The sequence below is a fragment of the Diceros bicornis genome, chromosome 8 (genome assembly GCF_020826845.1).
Source record: "Diceros bicornis minor isolate mBicDic1 chromosome 8, mDicBic1.mat.cur, whole genome shotgun sequence".
NCBI classification, from domain to species: domain Eukaryota; kingdom Metazoa; phylum Chordata; class Mammalia; order Perissodactyla; family Rhinocerotidae; genus Diceros; species Diceros bicornis.
This window is the reverse complement of record NC_080747.1, coordinates 24,050,045-24,074,551: the sequence shown is the minus strand read 5'-3', so window position 1 is coordinate 24,074,551 and position 24,507 is coordinate 24,050,045.

Genomic DNA, 24,507 nt, shown 5'->3' with positions numbered 1-24,507 from the left:
CTCTATTTATTTTCTGGAGGAATTTATATATGATCCAATCTTTGAATATTCAAAGAATTTACTGCTAAAAATAGCTGCACTTCATGTTTTATTATTTAGTTTTCTATCCTGTGAGTAGATTCATTTTTTTAATATTATATTTCTTGTGCAGGTTTGCTTTCTTGTTTTCGTTTTGGCAAGGTTTTGAATTAATTGGCATAAACTGACTGAATATTCATTGATTTTTAAATTACTTCTGTATATGTAATAATTCTTCCTTTGCTACTAATATTGTTTATTTGTGATCTATTTCTCTCTCTGTGTCCCCTCCCCCTCTCTTGTTTAAAATATATGTTGCAGGGTCTTTTCTGTTTCAATACACTTTTCAAATAAAATACTTTTTTGGCTTTGTTGATCCTCTAAAGTTTGTTAAATATTCATTTGATTCTGAGCTTACATTTTTGGTATTTCTTCCCTTCCAATTACTTGGATTTAATTTATTTTTATAACTTTTAAATTGGATGGTTAGGTCCTTCATTTTCAGACTTTCTTTTTTCAACCATAAGCATTTAAAGATATATTTTCTCTCATATTTTAAATGCAGTTTACACCTTTTGCAATACAGTATTTTGGTGACTATTGAAATCATATATTGAGAATATATGTATTTTCTAATTTCATTAAAATCACTTTTGATACTTGAGCTATCTCTATGTTATTTTGTTTTAATTTCCAAATATATTTAATTTACATTTTTTTATTGATGTCTAACTTGATTGTAATTTGGTCAGAGAAGGTAAATGTGGACAAAATTAATTATTCTTCATGCTCAAGATTTCCGTACATGTGTTGATACTTATTTTATGAGCAGATAGATGGTCCAGTTTTGTAATTAGTCTACTCCATCTTAAGGAGAGTGAGTATTTTAGCATTTTTGGATGTAAGGTTCCATGTGTATTCATTATATCAAGCTTGTTATTTGTCGTCTTGTTTCTATACTTACTATTTTTTTATAACTAGATTTCTTAACAGTTTTTTTCCAATGAGAAAGACTTATTCAATAAAATTTGAATGAAAATTCTATAGCAAAGCTTCACAATTCAGTAAATATATTGATTAAATTACACAACCGTGATCACCCCCAAAAAACATACACACTATCAATCACTTAGAAAAGATGATAGTATGTGAAAACCTCACGGTGTCACTGTGGATTTTGACAATTTCTCTTTGAAATTATGTTAATTATTAATTTCTATACTTTCAGTTAAGAACTAAAATTTTCTTTTTGGTGAAATTTTAGTATGTTGTTATTATTTAGGGGCCACTCATTTGCCCTCACAATATTTTTTCATAAATATAGATTTCCTGGTTATTAATATACCTGTACTTATTTTTCTTTCTTTTGAACTTGCTTGGTATAGCCTAGCCTTACAACTATTTTTAAAGCCTTTTATTCTCTATGTTTTAAATGTTTCTCCTGTAAGCAGCATATAACTGGATTTTTCATTCAATATTAAAACTTGTTTCTTTTAACAGGAGAACTTCATCCATTTGTATTTATTGTTTTACTGGCACATTTTGGGTTATTTTTCCTACCATAATCTATGCTTTCTATTTACTTTTTACTATACTGAAAATTCTCAGAAGTTTTCATGTTAGCATGGTCATGCATTTCCATTTATGATCATAATATTTTTTCATAACTTCTAGAAGTTTTGTAGTAGGTGATTTTTTAGCATATTTAATCCACTATATTTGTTTAATTGTGAATCTTTGCTACTGAATATTCATTCAAATTGTGTTATGGCATCCCATGTCAACTAATACTCCAAGAAATTTAATAATAAAATGTGGTCATCTCATACCATGCAGTAATGTTATTTTGAGTTAAAAAGCATATCAATTTTATTAAGGCAATACAAATTGGTCACCATGATTCCAAAAACTAAATAAGACATATATATAAAATGTTGCTATTAGTATGTCGCTTCATAATATTTGTGTAAATAAAATACAAACAACATTCAAATCTAAAATTCATCTATTATTTAGGGTGCAATACAATAAAACAGATATTTTTCTATTTTTTTTAGAGAAGTCAATGGTTAAATTATTCAATTTTCTAAAATAAATATATTTTTCTCTAAAATAAAATTTTATCTATTTGATTTAAATATGTGTTATAATGTCTAAATTTTCATTTTTATATAATTTTTTATGTAATATATTTTGCAGCTATTAAAATTGTTTTCAAGAACATTTAGTGTTAGGGGAATTATAATACAATATTAACTAGAAAAAAAGATGACACAAAACTTCATATAAAGTATGATAATTTTAATATATCAAATTATTACCAGCAATTCTCTTTGAGATACAAGTGACTCTCTTTTATAGATGGGTCATATTGAAATTATCTTAAATATCCTTTCAACATGCCAATGTTGAAGAGAATCTAACTTCTAGGTTATTTTCTGTAGGAAAATTTTCTTTTTAGTTTCCTGAAAACTTTGTAGACTTCCAGTTAATTACTCCAGGCTGGAAAGAAAATATTTTTGTTATACATACTGAAAGTTATCAATGGCATATGTAATGTATTAGGAATCAAAAACCTCATAACTTTTCTTGGTTTTGACATTTACCGGTAGCAACCTTTTGCCAAGATATTTCACCACTTTGGCCACCAGCTTATATGATTGGTTTAATGCTACTGATATAGTCATGGTTAATTTAAAATCATGTAATATAATATGTATTGCAATATATACATTGTTCATTCCATTCCTACCTCTTGGTATCAAAAATATCTAAGTTCTTTTTTTCAAATAATAATTCTTCAGAAACTTGATGGTAGCTGCTTCGCTTAATTATTGTATTCTAATTGTCTCTGCCAATGAACAGTTGGCCAACCCAGAATAAATGGAAAATATTTCCTTGACTCACTCTCTCCCTTTGTCTATGATATGTCTTGGCCCTGAAAGAGATTTTTAAAAAAGTACATTTAAAAATTTTATGTTGTGGATCCATGCATAAATAGAAGTATAATGATGTACACCTGAAATTTATACAATATTATAAACCAACGTTACTGCAATAAACAATAAAAAAATAAAAAATAAATAAAAAGCAAAACAAACAAACAAAAAATTTTATGTTGTGTTAAATTTGCAAAATATGGATGGACATACCTTCTGGTAAATCTACCAGATAAGTCATAATATGAGAATTATTTGTCACCGATCTTATGAGGGTTTTGAGTAAAACAACTAGATTTTTTTCTCTCTTTTTTTCCCACTAGGTAGAAAAAAATGCAGAAAATATCTTGTTGTTCATATGAGAACAACTATATTTCAGTATGAGAATGAGTCAGCCGCTTGTCACTTTTGAGAGAAGAGAAGTTATGATGTCTGTTGAATAAAGCAAATATTTCTGCTGCGGACTCTGATGAGACATATTCCTTAAGTCCTGACCAATCTAGTTGTGTTTTTTTTCCAATTTTCTATATTGTTTTTAACTTAGCAACTACCAGTGGTTACACAATTAAATGTTTACTACATGATTGATTCAAATTGTATCATAAGACATCTAAACAAATAAGATTATTATATACGTATTTAGAACCATATTTATTCATTTAATGCATGCAATCAAAAAGGGCTGACTGGAGGAATATATTGAGCCAGATATTCTCTTTGCCACTGAGGATTCAGTTAAAAGACAAAATTCCTCCCTTCTCCCCTGCAACTAAAAAATTCCTCCCTTCTCCCCTCCCCACCCCCAAAAAAGGAAAATATAAAATGAAAAAAGTTTACAGATGATTTGTATTGTGTATGCATCTTGCTACAATGGAAAGTAATATTCATGGAATATATAAGTATAAAATAAGCCATGGAGTATAACCTATTTTATGATTTTGAATGTGTTTATGTGTTTTAAAATGATCAAGGGCTCAGATAGTCTACTCAAGAAAACATTTTTTCTTTTCTATGCATCGAAAAAAAAAAAATATATATATATATATATATATTCAGCATAAATATTTTATTTAGTTACAAATATTTTTGGCAAAAGGAAACTTTAACCAAATGAAAATTCAATGTTCCTGTGACCCAAAGACCTCAAAATACAGAATAAGATTTTTTTTTTTTAAATTAGGAACATGGACTTGAGAGATTCAGGGAAAGAAACATAAATTAGAGAAGTCAATTTTGTTGGAAGCAGTGCCTTTGACAGATTCATGACAAGATGGAAGAATAATTTTTGTTTTGAACAGTAGGTTGAAAGATTAATGGTAAGAAATAGAAAAATCATTTTTATTGGGAGATGCAGGGCTATGAGATTTGTGATTTAAGAATCTTATTTTTTTTTTATTTTTGGAAACTGAGGGTCTAAGAGTTTTTTAAAAATATATATCTTTTTAATTGTCCATAGCTTTTCTTAGAAACCTCAGCCTATGATTTTGTGAGAGCCAAATTCAAGCTTCCTGATAGTTTTCCTTTGCACTAAAGTTTTGTTAAATATATCATAAGAGAGTTAGTTTATAAATACATCTTTATTTCTATGTGTTCATCTGTTTATGTCAAAGAGAACACGCAAAGACTGTAGGAGACTTAAGTCATCACAATGTTAGCATTGGTGCATATTATATTAAATTCTGTATTTTTCAAGCTCTGGTACCTCGTATAAAAACAATGTGTCTCTGCTGATAGGTAATGAATACATAAATTCTTCTGTGGATTGTTTGGAAACAAATTCTTGTCAGTAAAAAATGTAAGACATTTACCATCAGCATTGTCTGAAGGCAATTCTTTAAATTCTAGACAATTATTTTCCTCAAAGAGCTGTTGAGAAATTATTTTTGAGCCCCTGCATAATTTAAAGATATTAGAATCTGAAGTCATTGGATCATACCAATTTAGAATTGAGAGGAATTATATTATATCACTCAAATTTCCCTCTTTACAGTGGTGGTCCAGAAAATATAAGCCTAATGCAGTGAATATGTTCAGAATACACCTCAGTCGCTATCTTTAGACTCAATACCACTGGACTTAAATCTTGACTCTCCAAGTTCTTCCTGTGGGAATTCTATCAGATTATTGAAACATTTTAAGTCTTTCCCTTATGTGTAAAATGAAAATAGTAATAGTTCATAACTCATTCCCTTGTTATGAGGCTTAAATTAGGTATTGCTTTGAAAGTGATTATCATAGTGTCTAGCATAGTGTAAAAACTCAATAAGAGAATAGGGTTATTTAGTAGTAGTTGTCATCAGCAGCACTGTAGTATGATAAGTAGTTAATAACACAGTTTGGAAGAGAACCCAGACTTCCTATTTCTCCATATAGCTCTCTTTTAGATATATCATTGAGCTGGAGTTTTCAAAAGACATTTTGAACATATCTTGATTAATATTCTGGAAAGAGAAAACTAATTCAGGGAATTCCACCCTATGGCAAGATTTTTAGTCTTTTTTTTTTTTCCCCAACTGCCATCTTTGCCAAATTTGCTTGTGTGGAACAACATACTGGAAATGGAAGTTGCTTGACTTTTAAATACATAATAATTAACAAAATAGTTGTAAATCATCTATAGTCTGAAATTTATTGTTGCACCTTCTATCTGCCTACTTTGAGTATATATTTTTAAATCCATAAAAATATCACTTAACATGAATGGAAAAATACATTAAGTTCTTACTATATGCCAAATATTATTCTATGTAATTTATCTGTGTAAGTTGCTGAATCATTATAACAATAATATGAGTTAGGTAAACTGTGATCCCTGTATTAGTTTTTTAGGCTGCCAAAATAAAGTACCACAGACTGGGTAGCTTAAACAACAGAAATTTATTTCCTCACAGCTCTGGAGACTAGGAGTTCAAGATCATGGTGTTGGCAGGATTGGTTTCATCCTGAGGTCTCTCTCCCTGTTTTGCAGATGGCCATCTTCTCCTCGTGCCTACACATGGTCTTTCCTCTGTGCCTGCGTCCTAATCTTTTCTTCTTATAGGGACATCGGTCATATTGGATTCGGGTCCACTCTAGGGATGTCATTTAACCTTATTACCTCTTTAAAGATCCTGTATCCTGATAAAGTCACACTGAGGTACAACTGGGGTTGGGCCTTCAACATAAGAATTTTGAGGAAACATACTTCATCCTATAACAATGCTCATTTTAACAGATGAGGCAAGAAAAGGGCAGAGAAATTAATTTGCCTAAAGTCCTATGACTAGCTATTGGTGTACTTGGAATTGTAAGCCAGGTAATCTGACAACAGAGATCAAACTGGTCATGACAGCTATACCACCTCTGCTTGAAATAGTTAGAAAATAGTCATGTTTGTGAGATATCTAACTGTTTTTGCTATGATAAAAACACAACTATTTTCTTTTCCATTTAGCTGCCTAATTCTCTAGCCTATTAATATATTGTTTTGAAAGGTAGTGGTGGTATAGAGTATTACAGAATGTAAACCAAAAACAGGATGATTGATCACTGAAACATATATGAAAGTTCTTATCCATAATAAAGTTTATATATGATAGTCGATTAATCATATGGATGAAATGTATGCAAATATCTATAATAAACAAAGAGTTAACCATAAATAGAAAGAGTTCATAAAAACAGATAATACAAGTACTAAACACTTAGTAGATTAATGAGAAAAATTATATAGTACATAGTTCATTTAGACAGATAGTTCATTTAGACCTAATAAACATCAGTTAATTTCTATCTCAAAAGTAGAATAAAATATGAGGTACAATATCTATATTAAATTCAGGAACATTTATTTAAAGGAATTTAAGTGTTGGTTGCCATAAAAAGAGATACTCTATTAATATCTGGAAGAAGTGTATATTGGTAAAGCACAACAGGAAATAAAATTTGAAATGCACAACAAAATCTTTAAAATGATCTTGTTTGACCGTGTAGTCTTCTGGGAACGTATCATAATAAACTAGTATTAAATTGGGCCAGCCCCGTGGCTTACTGGTTAAGTGCACGCACTCCGCTGCTGGTGGCCTGGGTCCGGATCCCGGGCGTGCACCGACGCACCTCTTCTCCGGCCATGCTGAGGCCGTGTCCCACATACAGCAACTAGAAGGACGTGCAGCTATGACATACAACTATCTACTGAGGCTTTGGGGGAAAAAAATAAAAAAAATAAAAAAATAAAAACTAGTATTAAATAATGTAACAAAAACGGCACAAACGTGTTCATTTTAATATTAGTTAAAATTAATTGGAAATAACCTCCATGACAAAGAAAGGAAGTAATTTAATAAATTTTTCACATCTATATGTTGTGAATGATTATGTTACGTATGAAGATTTTGTTAAGAACAAGGCAGTATGCATGTCATAAGGTAAAAATGGAGAGAAAAAAACTGAAAGAAAACACTCAAAACATAAACAGTTATTTCTTTTCTGTCAAAAATATTAATGACATTGAAATTTATTTTTATAAAAGTTAATATAATTTGATAGTTTAGGCATTTGATAGGTTTTGTGTGTGTGTGTGTGTGTGTGAGGAAGATTAGCCCTAAGCTGACATCTGTTGCCAATCTTCCTCTTTTTGCTGGGGAAGATTGGCCCTGAGCTAACATCTGTGCTCATCTTCCTCTACTTTATATGTGGGACGCCTGCCATAGCATGGCTTGATGAGCGGGGCATGGGTCTGCCCCTGGGATCCGAACCTGCAAATCCCAGGCCACTGAAGTGGATCACACAAAATTAACAACTATGCCACAGGGCCGGCCCCAGGCATTTGATAGTTTTTAATGAAACAATATAAATCATCAGAAAATGAATTTAAAGTGATTCAAACAAAAATGTTGTTTAAGTTTTCCCAAACATATTTTAAGAGTGCAGTACATAATTTTCTCTAGCTCCAAATTGTGATAGAGGTAAAAATAAGAACTTATTTTAGGATAAGGTGAGAAGGAGGGAAATTTTAAGTTTACATGAGAAATGTACCTATGACTCTGTGGGATCAGGCCAGCACATGGAAATAAGCCAACTATTAAGTAAAACAGAGTATTTCAAGGACATTTTTATTTCTTCAAAAATATTTATTGAAGGCCTACTATGTATTGGGCATTAGGGATACATTAGTAAACAAGACAGGGAAGAATCACTACTCTCACAGAACTAATTCTTCTGCAGAGAGACAGAAACAAAAAAATAGTATTTATATTTTAATAGAAATAATGGGGACTCTGTAGTAAAATGAAGTAGGAAAATAAGATGGGAAGAGCTGGATAAGGGTGGAATTTTAAATTTAACTTTAAAGGAGGTATTCAAAGAAGGCATCCTTGAGAAGTCAGCATGTGAGTCAGGACTGAAAGGTGGTGAGTAGTGAGTGACATAGGTATTTGAGAAGAAGTATTCTAGAATGAAGGGTAGGTTGTAACGGCCTTGAGAAGGGAAGTGCCTGGCATGTTCAAAAGTAGGAAGGATAGTGTGGCTGAAACTTCGTGAGCCAAAGGGAAACTTGAGGTAAAGAGGTTACAGGAGCCCAGCTCCACTCAGGGATCTTAATAAATGTTAATTCGATCATTTGGCTAAAAATTCTTCTAAGCCAACTGATAGTATATATGTATTTTATCATATATATAATATATATTGTATAATATAAATATAGTCAGCTTCATAACAATTGCTTATGAAGAAAGTAAGTCTTGAAGAGTACTATTTATCGTTTATTTCACATTAAAGTACTTTCCTCTTTATTTAAAAAAATTTATGTTGAAATTCAGCTCATATGATGCGAATGCATTCGTAGTTTCTCTTCAATTTGAAAGCATGAATGTTAACAGTAAATAAATATCCATTTAGCCTTTTAAAAGAGAAATCTTTACTATTGAGTACACCATTATACTTTAGTAGGTTATATCACTCATATATTGTGCACATTGTAACAAAGTTAAAATAATAGAGAACCACATAGTGTCACCTCTCAGACTACAATGGAATTAAAGTGGAAATCAATAACAGAAAGATAACTGAAAAATCCCAAAATATGTGGAGATTAAACAATATATTTCTAAATAACATGAGTCAAAGAAGAAATCTCAAGAAAATTGAAAAATATTTTAACCTAAATGAAAAAAACTCCACAATTTATTAAAATTTATGGATACAGCAGAAGTGGTACTTAGTGTGAAGTTTATAAAAGAAAAAGGATCTAAAATTAATCAAGTTTCTACCTTAGGAAACTAGAAAAAGAAGAGCAAATTGAACCCAAAGTAATTGAGCTCCGGTTTCAAGGAAAATGATTCTTTTATGTAACTTCATTTAACTAAAGACTTAATTTTAGTATACATAAAACTCATAAGTGTGGCAACAAATGAGGCTGAAAGTTTTTGTGAAAAAACTAAATTCTCAAAGAAGAAAGGGAAAAATCTGTGTGATTTGTGTAGGAAATTAATAATCACTATTTATTCGATAAGTACTTGAAGAAAACATAAAATAGAAGTAGAATAGGTAGAATTTACTGGTAAAATTTAAAAAAATAAAATAACAATCCAGTAATTTGAATTTAGAATTGATAAGTATAAATAAAAGCAAAACTACAAAAGGAGAAATATAACTGTCAGTTGGCCAAACACCCTTGAAAAACATCAATTTATCAAAGATAAATCACAAATGTTTCCACTGCCTACAAGTAAAGTTATAAGTCTGGCATTATTCTTGCCACATATTTTGGCAAGAAATGGTCTAACTTTACACATCTCCCTGCATAAAACCACTTGAGTCAAACCATGGGTATTGTAATAACATTCTACTAATTCTACATTTTGTGATTGTTTATGTCACCAAAGTTTTGTTACTGTTGTTGTTTACTGAAAATATTCAGTATTTGAATATTGAAAGGGTGCTTTTCTTCTTCTCTTCTAAGTAAATAACGTTACTTATCTTTGGAGCTCTCCATTACTTCTAACTTTTCCATTTATGTGGCCCTAAACCCTTTAGTTTATATCAATCCACACACTCCTCTGAAGTTCTTCATAAAACTTCACTTACTGCCCATTCAATCACTTGGTGCATTATCCATCTCTCACCTTGATTGATAAAAACTGGTAGTTTTGAATCCTAAGTGTTTTTCTTTTAACTAGATGTGAAATTTTTGAGGGACCTAAAGCTTAACCTCAATTAGGTTAACCAGGAAGTTAGTTGAATTAGGCAGCTTTACAATTTAAAGTGAAGAGTTCATGGGTCAGAGTGGAGGGCTCATTCATTTACATTCTTGTTGAAGAATATCCACTCATGATTTCATTAATTTACTTTAAAAATGAATAATTATACATTTAAGTTATTGTTTAAAGTTTTGGAGATGCAACAGAATCAGGCCTGAAAAAGTATCTTCCCTCATGAGGAGTATGTTTAAGTGGGAAAACAAGGTAATACGTCTGTGATAAATAAATACATTTAAAGATAGTGTATGGTGATTTATGTGATAAAAACAGGGGAAAAAGGAAAAGAGAAGAGAAGAAAAAGTTCTGTGAAAGAGAGTGATTCTTTTCTTTGGATAGAATTATCAAGGAAAAGAGAAGGACTACTTGTCTCCAAAAGCCAAATAAAGAGGGACGCCCTAAGAGCATCACTCTTGAGATTAAACTTGCTTGTAAGATATTGAAATCAACATCTCATTCTTGAGGACTTGATAAGATAGAATCATCAGTTCCACCTTGGCATCGCTACTCAAAATCTGTTGAGAAGTTAGTGAGAGAGCTTGACCTGAGTCCCTTGGAATTTGTTGCCATATGAGAAAATAGAGACTGATAAGTGTTTTTTCTCTCTTCTCTTCTGATGTCAGGAGTTTGTGGAGGCGTCCTTTGCCATCATGGTAAGAAAAAACTGTGGTGTAGGGAAGCTAGGAAGAAATGGATGACAGTAGTTGCTTATATTCCTCTGAGAATACAGAATTTAACTCATGGTTCCTGCAACTCATATAAAGGAGCATACAAAATAGAGAAGAAAGAGATAGCATGGGGCTGCTTAGGTGTCAACTCAGCTAATTAAGGGATAACTCTACCTGAAAAGGATATTTGAGAGTTTGGATATTTTGAGGAGCTGAAGGGAGACAGGGTTACATACTCTAAGAAGTCATCAGTGAGAGAGGGACTTGAATTGAGACCATCTACTATTTCCAAGGAATCACACACCCTTTCAGCACATTATCTTTGTGCAACCACATCAGTGAAGGCCAGCAAAAGGAATGAAACCAGGATGATGCAGAGAGTTACCAAAGATACATGGGAACACTGACAGAGAACACATTCAACTGCTCAAAATGCAAGCGTTACACAGTAAAATATTCAGGAGTTTGTAGTTTTTAGAGAATGCCTGCCTACAGTCAAGCCCATTGGCTGGACAGGATTCACAATGGATTCAGAACCAGTCCAGACAACATTGAGCTCTAATCCATCCCCCAAAGTACTTCTGAGGCTGTACACATGTTTCCCCCAAAAGCATTCACTGGAGAAAAACTGAAGAGGCTGAAAGAGTGTCAGTGGATTAATGCAACTCATTACAGTTATTTGAAAAACAACCCACATGTTTGAGAGTGGCTCACAGATAATCCAAAGATGTTAAATATAATTTCCATAGAAGCACACATATCTTAATTAAATTAGGACTTCTCTAAATGAGTGATCTCTGAGATTATTTGCTTTAATTTATAATTCAATTTGGATTTTAAATTCAGCTTCATGTGTTCCAACTTACTTCCATGCCAATAAAAACTGTTTTGAAGACACTAGCGCCATAGTATAAAGAACAGAATTCACTTCTCACAATTTTTTTTTTTGTTTTTTCATCCATATTACAGTTACAAAAGAAGAAGTTCCACTAACTTCTGTGTTCAGCATCCTGTATTTAAGGAGGATGGCTGAGATGTAAAATAATGTATGATTTTCAAGATATGATAGACATAATAGAGTCTCTGGCTTGTCATACAAGTTTACTATCATTCTGAAAGTAAAATATCTGAATTTCTCTATTGGAAAAAGAAAAGTGATCTTGGTAAAATCTTACTCTACAATGATTGGAAAGTCACATGTGTAGGGAGAAATTCATAACTACATTGTTAAATTATCTTGATAAGTTACCCCCAAATTATTAGAGTTCATATACATATATGAGATTTAAATATGATTAAGCTGCATATCCAAACTACAGCTCTTGTCAAGGCAGGATAAATAAGAACTACAGTGGGATACATTCACCTGCACCATTTTTTGTTTATTTTCTAATAAATCAGTGATTTTTACATCATTGCACAGTAAGTAGCTCATGACAAAAAGAGTCATTATTTTGGAATTGTTTAATGTTATACTTCCCCTTCAGTGGAAGAACTAAGCAGTAATAATGAGTAATTAGAAGATTCATATTGGTATTGCATCAACCTAAAACATTTTACAGGGAATGTAATGATTTAATTTGGGATCCAGAGAATAGAGAATTAGAATCTGCCAGACTTAGGTAGGTTTATCTTTCAACGTCTAAATTATCATCATGTGCTCTTTCCTAAATGTGGTAATTTTAGGTCTCTAACATATGTGCTATAGAGAAAAAAAAAATTAAGCTTGTTCTATTTGGGGAGTATGTAGATATTCTAAAGTAAAACCAAGAATTTCTTCCATAGCAGTTACACGAGAGATACTGAAATATAAGAAAGAATGAGACTTCTTTTTAACCCCAATAAATTTAAGTACAGTCTAGAAGGAAATTGGATTAGCAAGCAAATTTTTGGAATCTTAGCTGGTGTGCCTATCCTCTCAGGCTGTTTATTCCACAATATCAGCACTTATCAAATGCAAACAATGACCACGGAGATCCTCAGAGAGATGATGTAAGTGTTCTTACATAAAAAGTAGAAACATGCTAAGTGTGGCAAGATAGAATAAATAAGTTTGAAGTGTATCTCAGAGTAATAAAAGAAATATTCAAGAGTAGGAAGTTAAGAGAGATTTCTCAAAAAACAAAGGCAAAAATTTGTTTTCATAATACACTATGAAGTATTGCAGATAAATCAAGCAGGTTTCGGGGCCAGCCCAAGTGCGGAGTGGTGAGGTTCACATGTTCCACTTTGGTGGCCCAGGGTTCACCGGTTTGTATCCCAGGCATGGACCTACATACCGCTCATCAAGCCGTGCTGTGGTGGCAACCCACATAGAAAATAGAGGAAGATTGGCATGAATGTTAGCTCAGCAGCAATCTTCCTCAAGCAAAAAAAAGGAAGATTGGCAATAGATGTTAGCTCAGGGCCAATCTTCCTCACACACACAAAAAAAAATCAAGCAAGTTTAAAGGGACATTTGCCAAGTCATAAACTGAAACTTACCATAGTAACTACAATATCCAGTGGGAGAATGAGCTGTTCCATTACAGAGCAATGATGCAGAAAGTCAAGAACAGGCTAGAACAAGGTTTCTACTCAAGTATACTCTCAAAATTTTGACAGATTTTGAAGAATACTATAATCATCTCAGCCATGTTAGAAATGTTAACGGAAAAATATCTATTCATTTAGTTTATTTTAACCTAATTCAATTTACATCTCATCTATTCACTCCTCTAAGGGTTCATCTTCCTGCATTCTTGTTGTCCAATGTCTGGAAATATTTGTTCATATATTTGATTTTCTCGTTGTTTACAGAAGAGTAATTTTAGTCCCAAATACTCCATTATCTATGGAAACAAAATTCCCTTTAAAAACATGTTTAGATAATCAATAATGTTATTTTGCTTAAATATAATGGTGATATATGCTATTTTTAGAAGGCATTTATTTTTGAAAATAGTTTTTGAATATAATCACTTTGTAATTCCACCAATATAATAAAAACTCAATCAGGAAATAAGCATTTCAAAAAATATTAAATACTAGTTATTTTAATAGCTCATTTCATTAGCAAGAGTGCCTCTATTTAAACTATATGTTATATGGTCATCCTACTTCTAAGTCTCTTAAAAGTAGTTCCAAATCTCCGGTTATGTATTTGCATGTGACAGCTATAAATACAGATTGTGTATGTTACACTGACAACTCAAGCACCACAAGAAAGACTGTTAGACGTTCCTTAAATGGTGAAAAATAATTTTAAGTGATGTTCTGACGGAAGTCAAGTACAGCCTCTTTTTCATTAAATTGTACAGTCACAGGAAAATTAATAGTATATAAAAACATTAAAATGCTTAGTCTTCACATGTTAAAAACATTTAGATTCTAGGCTCAGTTGATTATGAATGGTTCTGATGTTTTTTGTTTCTATTTATGTTGCTTACCTGATTATCTGGTAAGATTGCTTTCGTCGGCACATAATTCAAAAGTTGTGGTATGCAGGCCAATTTTTTACTTTGTGGTATTCTCTGTACAAAGAAAATCTTAGAGCCCTGGTGCCACATACTGAGTGTCATAGAATCTTCCAATTATTAGGAGCAAAAACATAAAACAGCTTCTAAAAGCAGTACTGCCTCTTTTGAAAACCACTGCATAGCATTTTGTGGGATTTGTGTTACCTTCAAGTAGGTGGAGACTTGTTAAGGGAGGTAACTTGCGGCAGTGAAAATGTGACATAAACAAGGGATGTGTCATAAACAAGTATGTATTTTAGTGACTGTTTGCTGGATTAGGAATGAAAGTTTGGCAGGATAATAGCAACAGGGAGAGAGAGTAGATCAATTAGGAAGTTACTGCAGAAATTTAACTATAAAGTTATGAATATCTATGTAACATGTTTAATTATATCAGCATGGAGCAGAAGATAAAAACAGCCATGAAAGATGTTTACTCGGCTAAGATTCAGAATTGCATAGGAAGAAAAGTGATGGTAATACAAGAAGAAGTTGGAAAAGGAAGGGAAGGCAAGAAAGATCAACACAGTTTTTTTACTCACATATTAGAGGAACTCTACCTATGCTCAACTAAAAAGTAGGAAGAAAAATGTCATATTTTGAAAATAAAAAAGAAATAATTTTCAGAAATTATAGTACATTCTAAGAGAGCAATCTTGTAGAAGGATTTAGATAAATGTGTAAAATTAATTTATATATTAAAATAGAGGCAGCATTTGGATGGATTTTAAAAAGGGCTATTGATGTTTTTGTGATTATTAATAGCCAATGTGCTTTCCACTTTCCTGTCAGGGATCCTGAGAAAAGTAAATGGAATGATTCAAAATTAATTAACAGACTTTTCAGTTCCAAACCAAATGTTCATGTTTTTAGGAATAAAGATATTGCAAAAACCTCGGGCTTCATGGTAAACGTTATTAGGCGCAATCTATATTGAATCACACACAATTCTGAGAAGAACTTAACCCTTTTCTTAACTTCTCTATATTCCAACTTGCTGGATCAAGTATAACAATCTGTTGAGATTCACCAGTTGCACGGGATGGGGAAAATGTGACAACAGAACATGAAGACATGGCCTTCTATTTATTAAAGATAAATTGTGCTGGACAATTATGGGTGCCAGATTTCGAATCAAGATATTAATTATTGTTAAGAATCTGAAGCCCTAGAAGACATGAAAAGGAAGAGAAGAAAGTATAGGAGGAGGAAGAGAAATTAAAGGAGATGAACAGAAGGAGGACAAGGAAGTGTTCAGATCTTAAAATAAATAATAACATATTGGACAAAGGAACTGGAACTACAGGAAATTGATCTATTAGAATGTCATAATCTACTTAATTTCAGCAGTATATCTCTCAAGTGGATTACATCTACATCTGAAAAAACATATTAATTAAAATAATAGTACCAACATTGGTAAAAAGAAAACAATGAGTTAACATTTACAAAGCATTTTCGATGTGCTAAGAATGTTTAATAATCTTTACAAATGTTAACACATTGAATCCTTACTTAAAAGTTTGAGGTAAATATTTTCTATTTATACACAAGGAAATTAGCATATAGATAGTGTTTTCATTGGTCATCATTGAATATCAGTGGATATCTTCAAACTGTGTCTTTTTAAATCTCACGTAAGAAATTTACCCATACTCTCTTCATTTAGTTGTATTTTTTGTAAAACTAAAGGAACAATATATGTCTTATATGTTTTTTAAGGATTAAATGTGATATTTGTTAATAAATGAAATTTTTTATTCATTCACAACATTAAAAAGTAATATTAAATCTAAGATATAAAAATTCACACAACTGGGCTGGCCCCGTGGCTTAGTGGTAAATACGCGTGCTCCGCTGCTGGCGGCCCAGGTTTCGATCCCGGGCACACCGAGGCACCACTTCTCCGGCCATGCGGAGGCCGCGTCCCACATACAGCAACTAGGAGGATGTGCAGCTATGACATGCAACTATTTACTGGGGCTTTGGGGGAAAAAATAAATAAATAAAATTATAAAAAAAAAAAAATTCACACAATTGCTAATTATTGAAAGCTATATAATGTCTATAAGATAGACAAAAATTAAGAAAACGTATTTCAAATTTATGAGAATTATTTTGAACAATGAACAAGAAGCCTCTTACAAAATATTTGAGTAAAATATTTTAAGTTCTTATATGCATGCGTATATGTGTTTGTGTTGTGTATTTCTGTCTTGGTACATTCAGGCTGCTGTAACAAAAACACCATTGACTGAGTGGCTTATAAACGACAGAAATTTATTTCTCACGGTGCTGGAGGATGGGGAGTCCAAGATCAAGGTGCTGGCAGATTTGGAGTCTGGTGAGGGCCTGCTTTCTGGTTCATAGACAGGGGTCTTCTCACCGTGTCTTCACGTAGTGGAAGAGGCAAGGGAGCTCTCGGATCTCTTTTATAAGGACACTAATCCAATTCATGAAGGCTCTACCTTCATGATTTAATCACCTCCCCAAAGCACACCTCCAAATTCCATCACCTGGGGGATTAGGTTTCAATGTATGAATTACAGAGAGAGACGAACATTCAAGCTATAGCAGTATCTAACAATTTAGGTCATGTAGTATCTTACTAAAGTTAAAACAAATATTAAAGATTTATTTTTTATTAATACAATAACTATCAAGTGAATTGAATGCATAAATGAAAAAGGGGTAAAATATGCCTCCAATTCAGAAATATACACAAGTCAAAGTATGCTCTGAGAACTTGCACAGGATCTTACATTGCCATAATTCAGGTCTTTTGATACTCAACATTTTTTCAGTTTCAGTAATGATTTTATTCATAAGTTTAAAAGATATTTTTATGTTCTCTCATTTTATGGCTTTTTTTAGTGGTTCTCTCTTCATCTTCATGTCTAACTCCATAAAAGAGTACATTATAAGAAATGGCCCACAGCCAAATTCTGTATTCCATTTCATTCCATTTTATTCTATTCCATTCCATTGCTTCTCTTTGGTGTGATAACATTTTGAGAACTATTATTTAAAAGCTAAGCTAAATATTTTAATAATAAATAATAAAAATATTTAGCTTATTAAAAATAAATAAAAAATAAAGAGATTTATTATTAAAAATCTTGAGCTTAGCTTTTAAATAATATTTCTGAAAATAGATATGTGTATGTGGGGTATACTCATTATAGTAATCAAAAAATAAGCTCTGCTCATAAATATAACAGATATAAGTCAAAATTTTCCTTAGTTTTTTGTTTTAATGAAGAAAGTATGATCTCATATTCTAGAATTATATATAGTCCCCTCATCAGTGATAGCTCTCAGTTCTCCACTTCATGACAGAAATATGGCTTTAATTGTTAATTATCTTTTTTTGTGCTTGTTCTAATGACTTTCCTCAACTAGACTGTCAGTCTTGGGGAGTAAGGATTAGGTTTTGTCTGCTTTCTAACCCCACAAATGTTAAGAGAGATACTTGCCCAGAGAAGAGATAAATATTTGGAAGTATTTGGATTATTTTTCTTTAAGGAAGGATGGATATACATAATCTAGATACCTAGAATCAAATTAGTACATTGGCCACATACAAAAATCAAGACATTTTCTTTTTATTATCTAAAGAGATTTAGAAATACAGGCACACCTTGGAGATATTTTGGGTTCAGTTCCAGACCACCCATGGTAAAGCAAGTATTGCAATAAAACGAGTCACACAAATTTTTCAGTTTCCCAGTGCATATAAAGTATATTGGCATGATACTGTAGTCTATTAAGTGTGCAATAGAATTATGTCTAAAAAAACAATGTACATACCTTAATTTAAAAAACATTTTATTGCTAAAAAAAGGGAACCGTCATCTGAGCCTTCAGTGAGTCCTTTTTGTTGGTGGAGGGTCTTGCTTCAATGTTGATGACTGCTGACTGATCAGAGTGGTGATTACTGAAGGTTGGGGGGGCTGTGGCAATTTCTTAGAATAAGACAACAATGAAGTTTGCTGCCTTGATTGACTCTTCCTTTCTTGAACAATTTCTCTGTACCATACCATGCTGTTTAATAATATTTTGCCCATAGTAGAACTTCTTTCAAAATTGGAGTTAATCCTCTCAAACCCTGCTGCTGCCTTAGCAACAAAGTTTATGTAATATTCTAAATTCTTTGTTGTTATTTCAATAATCTTCACTGCATCTTCACCGGGAGTAGATTCCATCTCAAGAAACCACTTTCTTTGCTCACAAGTAGCAACTCCTCATCCGTTAAGTTTTATCATGAGATTGCAGCAATTCAGTCACATCTTCAGGCTCCACTTCTAATTCTGTTTCTCTTACTATTTCCACCACATCTGCAATTACTTCCTCCACTGAAGTCTTGAACCCCTCAAAGTCATCCATGAGAGTTGGAATCAACTTCTTCCAAACTCCTGTTAATGTTGATATCTTGACCTCTTCCCATGAATCCTGAATGTTCTTTTTTTTTATTTGTAATTTTTAATTTTTTGTTTATTGAAGTAATATTGGTTTATAACATTGTATAAATTTCAGGTGTATATCATTATATTTCTATTTCTGCATAGATTTTATCATGTTCACCATCCAAATACTAGTTACAACCCATCACCACACACATGTGCCGAATTATCCCTTTCGCCCTCCTCCCTCCCGCCTTCCCCTCTGGTAATCACCAATCCAATCTCTGTCTCTATGTGTTTGTTGTTGTTATTATCTACTACTTAATGAGGGAAATCATATGGTATTTGACCTTCTCCCTCTGACTTATTTCACTTTGCATGATACCTTCAATGTCCATCCATGTTGTCACAAATGGCTGGAATGTGCTTAATGACATCTAGAATGGTGAATCCTTCAGAAAGTTTTCAATTTACTTTGGCCAGATCCATCAGAAGAATCACTGTCTATGGCAGCTATAGTCTTAAGAAGTGTATTTCTCAAATAATAAGACTTGAAAGTCAAATTTACTCCTTGATCCATGGGCTGCAGAATGGATGTTGTGTTAGCAGGCATGAAAACATTAATCTCAACATTAATCTCATTGTACAGCTCCATCACAGCTCTTGGGTGACCAGATGGATGGTCAATGAGCAGTAATATCTTGACAGGAATCTTTTTTCTACACAGTAGGTCTCAGCGGTGGGATTAAATATTCAGTCAACCGTGTTGTAAACAGATGTGCTGTCATCCAGGCTTTGTTGTTCCATTTATAGAGCACAGGCAGAGTAGATTTAGCCTAATTCTTAAGAGCCCTAGGATTTTGGGAATGGTAAATGAACATTGGCTTCAACTTCAAGTCACCAGCTGCATTAGTCCATATCAAGAGAGTCAGCCTTTCCTTTGAAACTTTGAAGTCAGGCATTGATTTTTTTCTATCTAGCTATGAAAGTTCTAGATGGCATCTTCTTTCAAGATAAGGTTGTTTTGTTTGCATTGCAAACGTGTTGTTTAGTGTAGCCACTTCATTAATTATCTTAGCTAGATCTGTTGGGTAACTTGCTGCAGCTTTTACACTAACACTTGCTGCTTCACCTTGCACTTTTATGTCATGGAGACACCTTCTTTCCTTAAACATCATGAACCAACCTCTGCTAACTTCAAACTTTTCTTCTGCAGCTTCGTCACGTCTCTCAGCCTTTATAGAATTCAAGAGAGTCAGGATCTTGCTCTGGATTAGGCCTTAGCTTAAGGGAATATTGGTGGCTCATTTGATCTTCTATCCAGCCCACTAAAACTTTCTCCATATCAGCAATAAGACTGTTTCACTTTCTTGTCATTTGTACATTCAGTGGAGTAGCACTTTTAATTTACTTCAAGAACTTTTTCTTTGCAGTCATAACTCGGCTAACTGATTTGTGCAAGAAATCTAGCTTTCAGCCTACCTCAGATTTCAACATGCCTTTCTCACTAAGCTTAATCATTTCTAGCTTTTGATTTAAAATGAGAGATATTTGGCTCTCCTTGTAGGGTTATTAATTGGTCTAATTTTAATATTGTTGTGTCTCAGGGAATAGGGAGGTCTGAGGAGAGGGAGAGAGATGCGGAAATGGCCAGTCAGTGGAATGGTCGGAACACACATAACGCGTATTAAGTTCACTGTCTTCGTGCTGCAGTGTGTGGTGCCCCAAAACAATTACAATGGTAAAATCAGAGATCACTGATTACAGCTCACCATAACAAAGAGAATAATAATGAAAAAGTCTGAAATATTGAGAGAATTACCAAAATGTGACACAAAGTGTGCAAAAGCTGTTGGAAAAATGGCGCCGATAAACTTGCTCTAGGCAGCACTGCGACAAACCTTCAATTTGTAAAAAAAAACAATATCTGGTAAGTGCAATAAAGCAATAAAATGAGGTTTGCTCATAAATAAATTCTTGTTGAAAATAGTTAATTTATGTACCATTTTTACCAGTAAATGGACCACAATCCATTCCATGCATTGTAATACTAAAATCTAAGGTAAATATTTGCAGCGTAAGTACAATGAGGAAAATATATTTCATTTCCCTCTAAACTAACACCCAAATTATTGCTAGGTTTCCCAGTGCTTTCCAAGTTGCTGATATAACTATATTTTCTTTGCTTACATTATTTTTTACTAGTTTAAATCATGTCAAAATTGTCCAGACTCTACATTTCACACTCTCCCATAGCTGGCTCTGGAGTATCTTGTTTAATCTTTGTCCCAGCATGTGCCTTTCTCTTGCTGCCATGCTCTCAGCTATGTTACATCATCATAGCAAACCTATACCCATCCTTTAAGACCCAAATTAGTGGCCACATCTCTAAAATCTTACATCCTGAAGCCAAAATCATCTTTCCCTTGTATGAGCTCCCATATAAGTATGTACACCTATTGTACTATGAAATTATTGTTCGCTTATGTGTCTGTGGGTCCTTGAGAGGAGAGTTCGAGTCCTATTAATCATATATTTCCATGATGTGGAACTGTGCCTGGCATGAAGTAGGTTCTTGTTTTTTATTTTATTTATTTATTTTTGTGAGGAAGATCAGCCCTGAGCTAACATCCATGCTAATCCTCCTCTTTTTGCTGAGGAAGACCAGCTCTGAGATAACATCTATTGCCAATCCTCCTCCTTTTTTTTCCCCAAAGCCCTAGTAGATAGTTGTATGTCATAGTTACACATCCTTTTAGTTGCTGTATGTCGGACAAGGCCTCAGCATGGCCGGAGAAGCAGTGCGACGGTGTGCGTCGGGGATCCGAACCCCGGGCCGCCAGTAGCGGAGTGCACGCACTTAACCGCTAAGCCACGGAGCCGGCCCCAAGTAGGTTCTTAATGAATGTATGTTGAAAGGCAACAAATAAATAAATTGAGTAAACATAGTGCCTCAGGGTAACTAACAGGGTCCCTACAGATAATAAGTAAAATAAAATAGTTATTTCCAAAAGAAAGAATTAAGCGATTTTTGTATAGCTCCCATAATATACACATTCCATTTTCAACAAAAAAGAATTGAGAAATATTTGTGTAGCCCACAATATACACGCTCCATTTTCAACAAAGTACTGATGAAATTAGAGGCAGATTGTTTAATGGGGATTAAATTATTTAAAAAAGTATGTAAGACAGATGGGGGACATATATGACAGTAGAGGAATTGAATGTGTCAAGAATAAGTGTGCATGCATTCTTGCTCCTTAGGAGAGAGACTCTGGTGCATTGACTCAAAACAGAAAGATATGGAATGAAGAGAGAACATTTAAAATATGAGAAAATCAATACATTCCTCATTGAAATAAATTTATCTTTAAACCACCATGTGACACATTTTTATGGCTACAGGTTTAAAGTAGCAAACGCTAAAGTCTTCATCCTAAATGATCATAAAAGAAAAAATAAATTACCCCTAAATTCTATTTTTTTTCTCTCCAAGTATCTTAGATACTCTGAACATCTGAATGGAATTTTGTACTTAAATTTTTCAATGTGTGCAACAAGAAAAGGTATAGATGGAGAAAGCCCTATAAAAGTTGTAGAAATTGTCTGCATAAAGAAAATTTGAAGGGGCCAGCCGGGTGGTGCAAGTGGTTGGGTGCACGCGATCCGCTGTGGTGGCCCTGGGTTCGTCGGTTCGCTGGGCGCATACCGACGCACCCGCTTGTCAAACCTTGCTGTGGCGGGGTCCCATATAAAGTGGAGGAAGATGGGCACGGATGTTAGCCCGGGGCCAGTCTTCCTCAGCAAAAAGAGGAGGATTGGCAGATGTTAGCTCAGGGCAGAAAAAAAGAAAGAAAGAGAGAGAGGGAGGGAGGGAGGGAGGGAGGGAGGGAGGGAGAGAGAGAAAGAAAGAAAGTAAGAAAGAATATTTGAAGAAGAATATGTTTAGTAACAATTTAGATGAAAGTAACAGGTTAGTTATAGGAAGGGTGCTATGTTTTAGCTTACTTTTTATTTATATACAGTAAAACTATTCTCTTTGATGAACAGTTTTATAAGTTTAGACACATGCATGCAATCATGTAAACCACCATAATTAAGGTAAAGAACAGTTTTATTAATCCCCAAATTCTCTCCTGATGCTCTTTTGTTGTCTACACCTCCCCCTCGAGTAAACACCCAGAAATCACTGATCTGCTTTTTGTAACTATATTTTTTCCTTTTCCAAAATGTCACATAAGTGGGTTAGTAAACTATGTAGGCTTTTGAGATGGTCATCCTTCATAAGTGATACCTTTGAGATTCATCTGTGTTGTTGCATCTATTAGAAATTCTGTCTACTTTATTGCAGAGAATTATATACATGACTGTACTACAGTTTGCCTACCCATTCTTCAAAAACTATTTTATTTTGATGGATTGGTCAAATCTTAATGCCATAAATAGTGTTGTGATTAAAAAAAAATGCATACTAAGATTATTTCCAGGAATTACAGTCAGCTTTTCGTTTCCATGGGTTCTGCATTACAGGATTCAACCAATCGAGGATTCGTGGTTGCTTGATTTGTGGGAGGTCCTGGAACCAATCTCCCAAGGATACCAAGGGACAACTGTACCTTTCCGCTTCTAATATCAAGATATTTCTCGTATTTAAAAAAAAGGGGGGTTGAAAATATTTAGGACATACAATATGTAAAGTGGAATTTATTTTATATCGTTAAGTTATTTAAATATTTGATAATCAAATCTAATTTAACAATTTTTAAAATTATTTTTAAAGTCATTTAAGTGCATTAAAATAATGTCAAAATATTATACAGACATGATAGGTAGATAATAGGTAGATAGATACATAGAAGTTAGGAATATATATATTCCTTCCTATCTTAGGAAGTAAAAAAATGTATATATATAAAATGTAGATATTGCTATAGATACAGGTATATATATATAATCATAACTCTTACCATATATATAACCATAATTCTTGCCTATTAAATTCATAAATTTTCTAATAATAACTTTGTTATCTGTTTTTTTTCTTTAGAGCCCACTACATCTAGTTTTCTTAAAAGCACAGGACATAATTATTGAAGATTATTAATATTATACATGTAGTATTGTAGTATTTTAATCTGCATTATTAAACTAGCTGCAAGTCTTCAGGACTTAAGTGCATTCAATTTAGTGCATACTATTTAACAGAATTTCCAGAGAACCGTTATTGGGGACCGTTCAAAAATGGCAGGTAGCCAATAATATACTCAACTAAGTTGTTTTTAAAATTATCCATCTCTCAAATTAGATTATGCAAGTTATATAATAATACAGTACTGTTGCCTGCCTGGAATTTGAGTTTCTTTAAAGAAATGCATATGGATGGACATTTAGACATCTAATATTAAACCCTGTTTGCCAAATTATATTATCCTCAATAGGTACTTTATACAGATGTGTCTTTGTCATATTCATACTTTCATTTATATTTGCATTTTAAAATAAAAAATACAAACATATGTTATAAAATTGTTTTCACTTATAATACTTAAAGTAAATACAATCAGTTAATCACCTTGTTAGATCAACTTTTTTAACATTCATCATCTGCAAGATAAGTGTGACATATATAATCATATATAATATAATCATATTAAAGAAAAAACATGTCACATTTAAATTGAATTAAATACTAAACCATCACAGCTGGTTCCTAAGATTAATAATAATGTGTAAGAGGAAAGGAA